We start from the raw sequence: 11,376 nt of genomic DNA on the forward strand, positions 1-11,376 counted from the left end.
AGCCGATACGGGGTCCCTCAGGCCATCATCACTGACAACGGAACCCCGTTCGTCAATAAAAGGATGGATGAATTCCTCCACAAGTTCAAGATCCAACGCCATCGGTCAAGTCCCTACCGCCCTCAAATGAATGGTGGAGTCGAAGCTGCCAACAAAACTATCATCCGTATACTGGAAAAAATGGTGAAGACATATTGTGATTGGTCAGAAATGCTTTTTTATGCACTCTGGGCCGATCAGACATCCGTACGGTCTGCTACAGGCGTAACTCCATACGAACTTGCATACGGCATGGAAGCAGTGCTGCCAATCGAAATTGAAATCCCATCACTCCGGATACTACTAGAAAGCGAAATCGAGAAAGGCGAGTGGCAACAAGCAAGATACGATCAACTTCATCTGGCAGATGAAAAACACACGCGGGCGCTAAGCCACTCCTAATGTTTCAAAGAAGGATCGCCTGGGCTTACAAGAAGAGGGTCCGAAAGAGGAGCTTCAAAATCGGGGACATGGTCATGAAACGCATCCTACCACCGCACTTGCCAGATCCCAGAGGAAAATTTAAACCCTCGTGGGATGGACTGCTGATCATTCAAGAAGTTCTCCCAGGAGGTGCTCTTCGGCTCACTAATCTGAGAGGAGAGGACCTTCCCGAGCCCACCAACGCCGATAATGCAAAAATCTATCACGGGTAACCACACCTAATCTTATCAATGATTACAATTGCAAAGCTGCACCCATCACTTTCCCGCAAAAAAAAAAAAAAAACGTGTGTATATGCATCTGCCACCTCTCCCGTCAGAAACACCTATCATTTCTCCCACAACAAAAAAGAAAAAAAAAAGAAAGAGAAAAAGAAAAAATCCCAAAAACAAGAAAATCCAAAAGGAAAGAGACAAAGTCTATCCCACATCCTCAAATAACCAACTAAAAAGCAGCTTACGATTGTACTCAAAAGTCAAGGACAGGAACGTAACCAGTTGGCCGGCTATGAAGGAAGTCTCTCAATCACACCCAGCACTAAAAAAAAACGTGCCTAAGTAAAATGGGCGAGGTGAAAACCCGGGAGGGTATCTCGAGTAAAAACAGCAGGCATGTAGTGGACTTGGTGAAAACCTGAAAAGGCACTAAGGGTAAAAAACAACACAGCTGCCAAGAGGCAGGCAAGATCAAAAACCTAGGACATAGTGAAAATCTGAAAGGATGCTATGGGCAAAAATGACGAGAGAGCCGGACGTAGTGAAAACTTGAGAGGGTGCTACGAGCAAAAAATGGCAAGAAACAAAAAATAATAATAATAAATAAAATAAAAGTGCAGGTACAGAAGAAGCCAAGACAGCGAGCATCACAGCGAGATACAAAGGAAAGATCAACTGCGGATTAGTTTTCTATCAAACTTTGCTCAAATCCAAGGAATACGATCCTGAAAACCCTCTCAGGAAACCAAGACCCTAAGTACAAAATCCAGACTACTGCACACAACGTGGGCTGAGCCCAAGATTCTGATCCCAATCATCCATAGCACAAATCCAAACACAAGCGAACATTGACAAATTTGGCACAAACAAAATATTTCATACCTTTAAAACCTTTTTAAAGTACATTGCTTTTTCTATATTATGTTTCAAAAACAAAATCCTTCATGCATACAAAAATCAGCAGTCAATCGAAAATAGGTAAGCTCTTACCTCTCATACAACAATAATCTCTGCCTGAGCCTCTCCATCTCCATGCGCAGGTAGAAGACCTCATCGCTCTCCAGACGATGTGCCGCGAACATGCTCTCGTCATACCGCCGCCCCACTGCTAGGCGACGAGCCATATCCTCACATGTATGATGAAGGACAACAATCTCGGAGATCAGATGTCCATGAAAGGCGAGCAGGAAAGACGGGTCAATGAAAGGGCGCTCCTCGAACGACTCAAAGGAATCATCAACGAATGAGGAGGATGAAGAGGCATCACACACCATATCCCGATCAGCAGCCTCATCCTCTAAATGCCAACCAGGGACCCGACGATACAGTGACTGCTCTGCCACCCATCGCTGGTACGGTACCGTCACCATCGGAGGAGCCCAAGACTCGAGCTCTAGCATCGTTGCATCTAGAGATCCCTACAAGGAAATCCAGACTCGCCTATACAAAGCAGACAAATCAGAAGGAAGTGGGGCATGCCCAAATCCAAAGGAAGCGAACTCCGAAATATCCTGCCAGAAACCAAACTGCCGAAGAAAGCACACAGGATGATAGAAGCAGTACCCCCGAAGCCCTAGCAGTAATAGAGGAGTGCATGCAGCGCTACAGATCAGGGGCGTCTGACAAAGCCAAGTAGCCTCCCAATTGATCTCCCACCCCCGAAGCTGAGTGAGCATGCAACGATAAAGCGACTCAGTAGCCTCAGCATCTAGCGGAAGGCCATCAAGCAACAAGCATAGCACGTCACCACAACGAGAGTCCGGCCATAGAAGCTGGGGAGTCATGAACAGGTGCTCCCACAACCAAACCTTCAAAAAGATATGGGTCAAGCTCAAGATGCTAGCAAAAAAAAAGAAGAGAAAAATCACGCCAAATAAGGAAAAAGAAAAGAGCAGAGAATACCTGAAGGAATGTGCAACAGCCCCGGAGGATGTGGGTGCGCCCCAATGAACACTCAGTCAGCCCCAGGAAGAGCTCCGCCAGGACCACGGAAGTGATACTCCTACAATGCAGAACACGGCGGAATACATTTAACAGAACTGCTAAAGAGGACCGCCGCCAGCCAGAGAAGAGCAGCTTAGTCAAAACACAGAATATCAACGCATTCAGGCACTGAAGCTGACGATCTGATCCAGGGGCACCTCAAGAAGTGGAGCATCGATCGTACAAGACCTCAAGTGAAAGCTCACCAGCCCTACCATCTGTAGTGGGAAGAGCAGTAAGAAATCCAAACAAGGAGATCAGGTCAGAAGAACGAACCGGCTCAGATGAAAGAACGTAAGGCTCTCGAGTAAGAGAAAGACTAAACAGACGTGAGTACTCCTCCAGTGACGGGCCCAACTCCAAGTCATTGAAGGAGAATAAATTCAAAGAGGGAACCCAATCATACAGCGCCGCACTCAACAGTCGCCAATCTAGGCGAACTCGGTGGAGATTGAGAACTTCTTGAAAGCCCGAGCTCAACTTGAAGATCTCGGACTCGGTCAGGCTCTCTATCCAAAGGTGTAGACGCTCTGAACAAGTATCACAGGGCTGCAATCGACAGGTCCGGACAGGCACACCCTCCACAATCTGAATCCCCGGGTCAACGGGGAAATCATCAAAAATGGGCATCCCCTCGTCCAATAGGTCTATCTCATGATGACAAAAGAAGCTAGACCCGCTCATCGCATTCCACAAGGTGTCCTGAAAAGTTGTAACAAGTGGGCCCGAGCCGCCAACAACCGTCACATCAGAAGTAGTCTAAAAAACACAAGTCCCAGGAGCCGCAGTATCCCAATTGCTGAACAGGCCTGTGCCCTGATCCTCAACAACAGCTACCTGTCCCAACGCTGTCTTGAAATCCGCACCAAGAATCTGACCCAATCCATTCGCGGGAAGTCCATCACCTATCAGATCTAAGCCATCCAGATCACTAAGATGGGGCCCGCCACCTACCAAAGCCTGATTCATCACATCTACACCATCCATCAATGCTATACCACCATCCACACCACCCATAGCCATCGCTCCCCCAATCAAGCCGTCCCTCACCATCATCCCACTATCCTCACCATCCAAACCATCCACCCTCATCATATCAGCCCCTACGAATCTTAGTGGCCCATCTGATATGGACACATCAAAATCCTCCAACCCCATCAGCCCATCCCCACAACCACCATTGTTGGAGAAATTTAAGCCACAAATGGCATTTATTTCTTCAAAAGAACCCATCAATCCACCCATAAATAGCCCTCCTCCACCATTTATGGGCCCACCTACCTCTCTATCACTCATAAACCCATCAAACTCATCATCATGGCCTGCCATAGTAAAGCCAAAAGAAACAAGAAGCCAAAGAAAGAAGAGGACAAAGAAAGAAGACAAAAAGAAGGAGAAGAGGACAAGGGGAAGAACAAAAGTGACGGACGAATGGACAGGGACAGAATAAACGAGGAAGAGCAAAACGAATGAGCAAAGAGGAAGGGTACTCGTTGGAAGAAAAGATGAACGGAGGCGGCACCCCGATTATTGCCTGCGGTACTCCAATCACCGCCTGCAAACCTGACATTTTTTGCATCACTACACTGTTGACAGGACAGAACGGAAGGGGAAAAGTCAGTGGGCGGCAGACCGATTACCACACGAGGCAGTCTGACTGCCGCCCGGACCCACTTTTGGGTGAATTTCAGGCAAGATCCGCTTCGGCAAACCAAGACCTAAGAATAAACATCTGTGCACTCAAGTGGGATCGCAAAAAGTAAGCAAAGGCAGCAATCAAAAGGGAGCAATGTTGACCAACTGAGATTTTATATAAACATGAGGATTCCACATCTAAGGATACAAGATTGCACGATACAAGGAACTAATCATCATCAGGAAGATAAGCGTCAGTGTCCTTGTGATGAAAATAGGGTCCCAAGATCCCTCCTCCAGCAAAACATGCCCCCCCACCAGGGGCATAGCCAGGCTGCAAGATCGGACCAATACCAAACTGCTCACACCAGGAGCTATATTCTCTACTCGGATCAATGAAAGCGCTGACCTCATAACCATCCAAGGTGGCAGTCAACTCTCTCTCAGGCACTGATCTCCACTCAGATGGACCCAAAGGCGGACTAAGTGGTACCATGGGATTACCAGTCAACTGCCAGAAAAGCCTCTCTCCCAAGTACCACTTCGTCACACGTAGGTCCTCTAAAATGCGACGTCGTTGTGAGGCCTAAAAAGCCTCCTGAGCTCCTGGAGTAAGCGCTGCGTTCGACCGAAGATATGGCCTGGTGTGGAACTGCAGAAAGAGAATGGTTAAGAGGCAGCAGGAAAGCAGAGAAAGCACCTAAGTAATACAGGGTAAACAGATCACTCACATCATCAGGAACAAGGGCATCAATATTCGACCTCCAGACCAGATTGGAAAACAAGCGCGTGCGGCTACGATTATCCTTGTACCACAGCATCATGCGAGGAAAAGGAGACAAATGGTCAATCAAGGTAGGAGCCAAGTGTGAAAAATGGTCGAAAAAGCAGGTCTACGCAAAATAATAATCAGAAAAAGGGCACACCAAACCATCCCCAGCAAGAATAGGACATAAAGGACATCAAGGAAGTACCTCAATCACTGGATAAAAGCCTATCAGAAATCGGCTGACACAACTGCTGGCCTTGTCCAGCACTTCATACAAATGGGCCAAGAGAGTTGCATTCCAGTTGTACGGTGTGGGGAAAGTGATATCTGCCGCGAGCAATAACAGACAGGAGCTCACCAACTCATTCCCATGGCAGAAGATCATCACACCCATAGTGTACAAAATCAGGGCACGAGCCTTCACCACAACTGCAGCCTCGGTCTCAGGGATGCGTCTGGCAAAGTTCGATAATAGCCAGAGAAGTTTGAATCGAGGACCTGTAAAGTCTGCAGCATCTGGCATCATCCCTAATAATCTCATCCAGTCATCCTTAGTGGGCACTGGAAGGTCATCCTCGAAAGGTACGGACCCTCCATCATACCGAAGGCCTAGCTGCATGTATATATCATACGGGGTAATGCCCCACTCTCCAAAGGGCAGCTAGAACATATGGGTCTTAGGATGCCACCGCTCAGTCAAAGCAGACAAGAGAGACATGTTCATCCTGCTCAGACGAACTCGGAACAGATGAGCAAAGGGGGTGCGCTTCAAGACCTCAAAGAATAGCGGCTGCGGGTCATAGAAGCAATCAGGCCAATGCGTCATGACTCCTCGTCCTCTCAAGACTGCAGGCGCACCACCTTCCCAGGCCAAATCAGACAGATGTCGACCCTCTCTAGGCACATAACACGGGTCGGTTGACTGACGAGAAGAACTAGCTTCGTTTCTACCACGGCGAGGCATGCTGCACAGGCAAGGTACACAAGTAAGTACCCATCTAAGACCACAACAAAAAGCCCATGCCAAAATCCCATGTCCAAGCCCATATTGAAAGCTCACACAACAGCCCATGTCAAAAAACCAAAGCTTAGGTCCGTTCCTCAAGGCCCATTTCCAAGGAGACCCATTCTAAAAGCTCAGGCCCATTCCAAAAGGCCAGGCCCATTTCCAAAAGCCCATCTCAAAAGCCCACATCAAGGTTCATTCCAAGGGGCCATTTTTCAAGATCCATTTCAAAAAGCCCAAAAGCCCAGGCCCATTCCTCAAGGCCCATTTCTAAGGAGACCCGTTCCAAGAGCCCATGTTGAGGCCCACTTTTCAAAAAGGCTAGGCCCATTTTCAAGGCCCGTTTCAAAAGCTCATTTCAAAGGCCCACTTTTCAAAAAGCCTCGGGCCCACTTTCAAAGCCCTATTTTTTTTTTTTTAAAAAGCCCATTTCAAGGCCCCTTCCAAAAGACTCATGATAAGGCCCATTCCACAAATTTATTTTTCAAAAAGGCCCCTGTTGTCTTGAGTCAGACCAACCTTCACCACAAGTGCATCTGGATGCATCAAGATCATGATGAGGGGCCATTTGGAAAATCTTACTCATCCATCAATCTCTGGATGGTCCACCAGCAAAATCCATGATATCCATTCACTCATACAGACCCCACAACAACCATCCAATGGTCCAGATCGTCCAAAAAAAAAGCAAAAAAAAAAACAACAAAAAAAATCACCCATGGTATCTGGACGTGACAAGATCATGACCACTTGAAAAATCCCATCCATCCATTGTCCACAAGGTGACCAACCATCAAGCTCTACATCATCCACACACCCAAGTGGGCCCCAAATCACCCATCCAACATCCAGATCATCGTCCAAATTTCAAAAAAAAAAATAATACAAAGAGTGGGGCCCTTTCTCATCACACCCCACTCCACCAACAAAAAAATTGAAAAATACAACAAAAAAAGAAATATATATGTATATAACAATAATCCAGCCAACTATTTGGCAAATAAGTCCAATGGTTCAGATCCAATCAAGATGATCCGACAGTCTTGATCACGGCCCTCTCCAAACTCATGAGGAGACTCGGCTCATCAAAAGCTCCTAAAACGAATGACCCAACATGTTCAGCGAGAGTTCAATGGTCAAGATTACCTGAAATGGAAGGAAATAAAATAAAATAAAAAACCTTCTCAAAAAAATAACTCCAGGAACCACAATGGGTCCCTGGACGTCCCAAATGCAGGTTTCAAATAAGGAGGAAGGTCACACCGAAGGACCAGTGCACAGGATGGACCAGCGGTCCGAGCAACTGACTGGCGGTAGTCAGATTGCCGCAGGTGGCTATCCAACTGCCGCTTGACCAAAAGTTTGCATAGGGCAGCAGGTGTCCCCTATGGCGGTTGTGAACAACCAGTTTTTCCCTCTAACCACTGGATAAGACCCAAAAAATTTCCAAAAACAAACCCGAACATCCAAAAATTTTCAAAATAGTCCTAAATTTTTAAAAGTTACCAAGACAGACCCAAGTTTTCAAAGGATACCAAAATAGTCCTAAATTTTCAAAAAATTACCAAAACATCCCCAAATTTGTAAAATAACAAAAAATCCAGAAAATTCCAAAAATTTCCCAAACTCCAAAAAATCCTTAAAAAAAGTCCCAGAAGTTACCAAAAATTACCAAACTAATACAAAATAAATCCCCAGTGAGTATAGCCTCAAAAAGGTTTATCTCTTCTAAATCATTAACCCCATTAAATTAACAGAGGAAGCCATCTGACCTTTTTACAAATAAAAAAACCGAACGACGACATCCACCCGCGAGATCGAACAGATAGTTTTCAAAAAAAAAAATTCACCAATGCACGCGACGCGCAGTATACTGAGGAATCTTTCATATTCTCCAGTTGCGGTCAGTGCAAAGAGCTAAATAAGATTCGATCTCTCCCAGTTTTCTCGGAGGATGATCAGATCTGCACATGATACATGTACGATTGGCCAGATCTCTATATGTGGACAGTCGTATGGGTGCTAGTAAAATGATTGGATCTATCTCTGGAAAGAATAATCAAACTTAAAGTGACAACAATCCATTGTAACCAAAGTATCAGAATCAGTGGACTACATGGCAAAGGATTACCTGCACATACCTAGTCCAGGATGTTCACAAAATTTGATCGAGTCCAAGTCGGCGTAGTGAGTTCCCCGTAAGGCCACACCAACGCATATGGCAGCTAACCATTTTGACGATCAAATGTAACGAACACTCCTAGGGTGATTGCGTAGCAAAGGAAACGACAAACCAAACAGTATGGGAATCCTCGTAAAGCCGGGACAAATGCGCAGAGACCCTTACTTTTCAGACTTACTCTCCGATGCTATTAACAATCTGACGTGAAAGGGTTGTGATTGGTGGCCTGTAAAGCTGCGACGAATGCGCAGGGGACAATCACAACGTTTTCCTCAACCCTCGTGATGTGTGCAAGTCATCTTTATCCAAACAGTCAACTGATAACGAGGCAATAGCAGACAACAAATTCGAATCACTATCATTTCTTACCAGAAGGGTGGGGTGTCCACTTGCTTTTACCTTCGGTTGCCCACAACTTTGGTCAAAGAGGGGCATCTATAGACACCCCACCCAGGCTAACATCTCAAGAAGGCTGAGACAATCTGGGAACCACGATCATAAACCCTAATCCCATCTTAAACCTAAAAGCCTGGGCCAAAATCCTCAAACTTTCAATCCGCAGTCAGAAACCGTAATCCAAACTGTTCAATCCACATATAAGCCCGCCTTTAACCTACGCCCTATTTAGAACCCTTTACTCAAACCTAAACCGACTTATCCGAGCTACAAAAAAAACTCAGAAAGGACCATCGGACGAACCAGCGCGTCACATAAAGCCCACATGCTCGGGCCCGACCCAAACGCGGCCCAGGAGGTAGTTTGACTACCGCGGGTGGTAGTCTGACTACCTCCTGCGGTACTTCAACTGCCGCCGCTCACGACCCGCATGTGGACAGCTATCTTAGCATCCAAAAGTCAACTTTTCTTCAAAATTACCCCCCCTACCCTCACTATTTACCAATTTACCAGCCTCATAAGCCAATAAGAGAATACCATGTGGCATCTCTCTCTTCTCCACCAACCACCACTTACCACCTCAGCATTTACCCCTCCCAAAGCCAAAAATTACAGCAAGGCCATTGGAGAAGGCTATAAATAGCCCTCTCGTCTTCTCATTTCAACAACAACCAAGAGAGGGAGAGAGTGAGAGAGAAAGGGAGAGAGGAAGAGAATAAGTGAGGAAGAGAGTGAGGGAAAGGGATGGAGCTCCAAAACCTTCAAAGTTCAGATTTTTCAGTCACCCCCTAACCACCCTCTCAACCTTTCCAACCCATACGCCTAACCCAAATTGGTCATGGTTCAGTTTATGTCTAAGCCTATTTAAAAATCAAGCCAAGGATCCATCATCCTACAAGCATTCATCATGACGTCTACTTCCTTCTCAATCCCCCTGCTTCTCTAGATCTCTCGTGAACGTATGCTCTGTGACTTGCCGTACACCGGAGCCTATCACATCAAAAATTCCTAGTGATCTAGTCCATTCTTCTTTACCTTTTTTACATAAGCATCATCACATCCGCTTTCTAGGTACGCCGTTGGACGTATGCTCTGTGGCTTGCCGAAATCTCGGATCTTGCTACATCAGAAATCCGTATGTGTGCCTAGTCCCATCTCGACCACAGCATCCATCATCCCTTGAGATTATTTTTACCACACTAAGTAGAGACCGTACATTTGTACGGACAGAGTGGGTGTCTAAAACCTTCACTTTTTGTAACCGAGGTCCCTTACCTAGAGTCACGGATCGCAGACCAGGAGTCAATCTAAGTACAGTCTTCAGATTTCTCCAACCTTATATATTCCGTGGGTTCTAGCCGACTGCAAAATTTTGAGATTAATTGGCTAGTGGCGACTCTAATATCCAGAAATCAGCCTAACCACCCCACCATCAAAACCATAAAATTTAAACCAACGTGGGTCCCGATTTTCAGTGTCTACACCTAGAAAAGAGCATTAGAATGCCTTATCTAAAATTTTGAGATACCTAAAAGGCAGTATGGCCTATGGTTTACATCATAATGGTTTCTCTGCTGTATTAGAAGGATACAGTGATGCTAACTGGATCAATGATTCAGATGAGACAAAATCTACTAGTAGATATGTCTTCACTTTGGGTGGAGGAGCAGTCTCTTGGAAGTCTACCAAACAGACATGTATCGCTTGGTCGACTATGAAATCCGAGTTTATTGTCTTAGAAAGGCTAGATCAGAAGCCGAGTGGCTTAGAAATCTCTTAGCTGAAATACCATTGTGGCCAAAGCCTGTATCGGCCGTGTCTATTCATTGTGACTGTCAAGCAGCTATAGCGAAAGCAAAGAGTAAAATGTATAATGGAAAGATCAGGCATATTAGACTCAGACACAACATAGTGAAACACATGTTGCGTAATGGAGTCATATCTATTGACTTTGTGAGGTCAGAAAAGAATCTAGCAGATCCTCTGACCAAAAGGCTATCTAAAAGGTTAGTCAATGATATATCGAAGGGAATGGGGCTGAGCCTAATATATGAGCTACCAAGTGGAGATCTCATGAGATAAGTTCAATGGGTAATAACAAGACACGAGGTAGACGATTGCACTGAGTTATATGAGCTCCTTTTATGGTGTACAGTGCTAGCAGTAACGTAAAAGGATGAGTTTTTTAGAACTCTTAATGGATCCATAGCCATATATTTGGTGGTGTATACAGTTGCTGCATACACTTAATGGAATTCACCTATATGGGTGTGGAGGTGAGGCCGCTTCCTATGAGAATCTAGGCAAATTCTTTAGAACACTCATGAAATTCAGGTAATGGTGTATGGCCAAAATGCACTAAACCACATAATCACTTACAGAGGAAGAGTTGTGTGAGTGGCATGTACTTGTGATCTACTTTAAAAGGATTCAGGATCAAGACTATGGTGTCACCTAATTCCTGTAGACCTGTCTTGCTTCCTCTAATGTCGGTTCAAGTCTATGGTGACACCGGCACCATTGCACAACTATTACACTTTAATCCGAAAGAGTTTTATTTTAAAACATGTGGGGGATTGTTGTATTTTGTTTCAAAACATGTTTCAAAACTTTGGTTTTCAAATTTTTACTTTCTCTCCAATTTGAAAAGTTTTGGTACTTCTGAATTGTAGGTTTTGTCCCACATCGAATTTTACGAAGAAAACTA

The sequence above is a fragment of the Magnolia sinica genome, chromosome 18 (genome assembly GCF_029962835.1).
Source record: "Magnolia sinica isolate HGM2019 chromosome 18, MsV1, whole genome shotgun sequence".
In the NCBI taxonomy this organism is placed as follows: domain Eukaryota; kingdom Viridiplantae; phylum Streptophyta; class Magnoliopsida; order Magnoliales; family Magnoliaceae; genus Magnolia; species Magnolia sinica.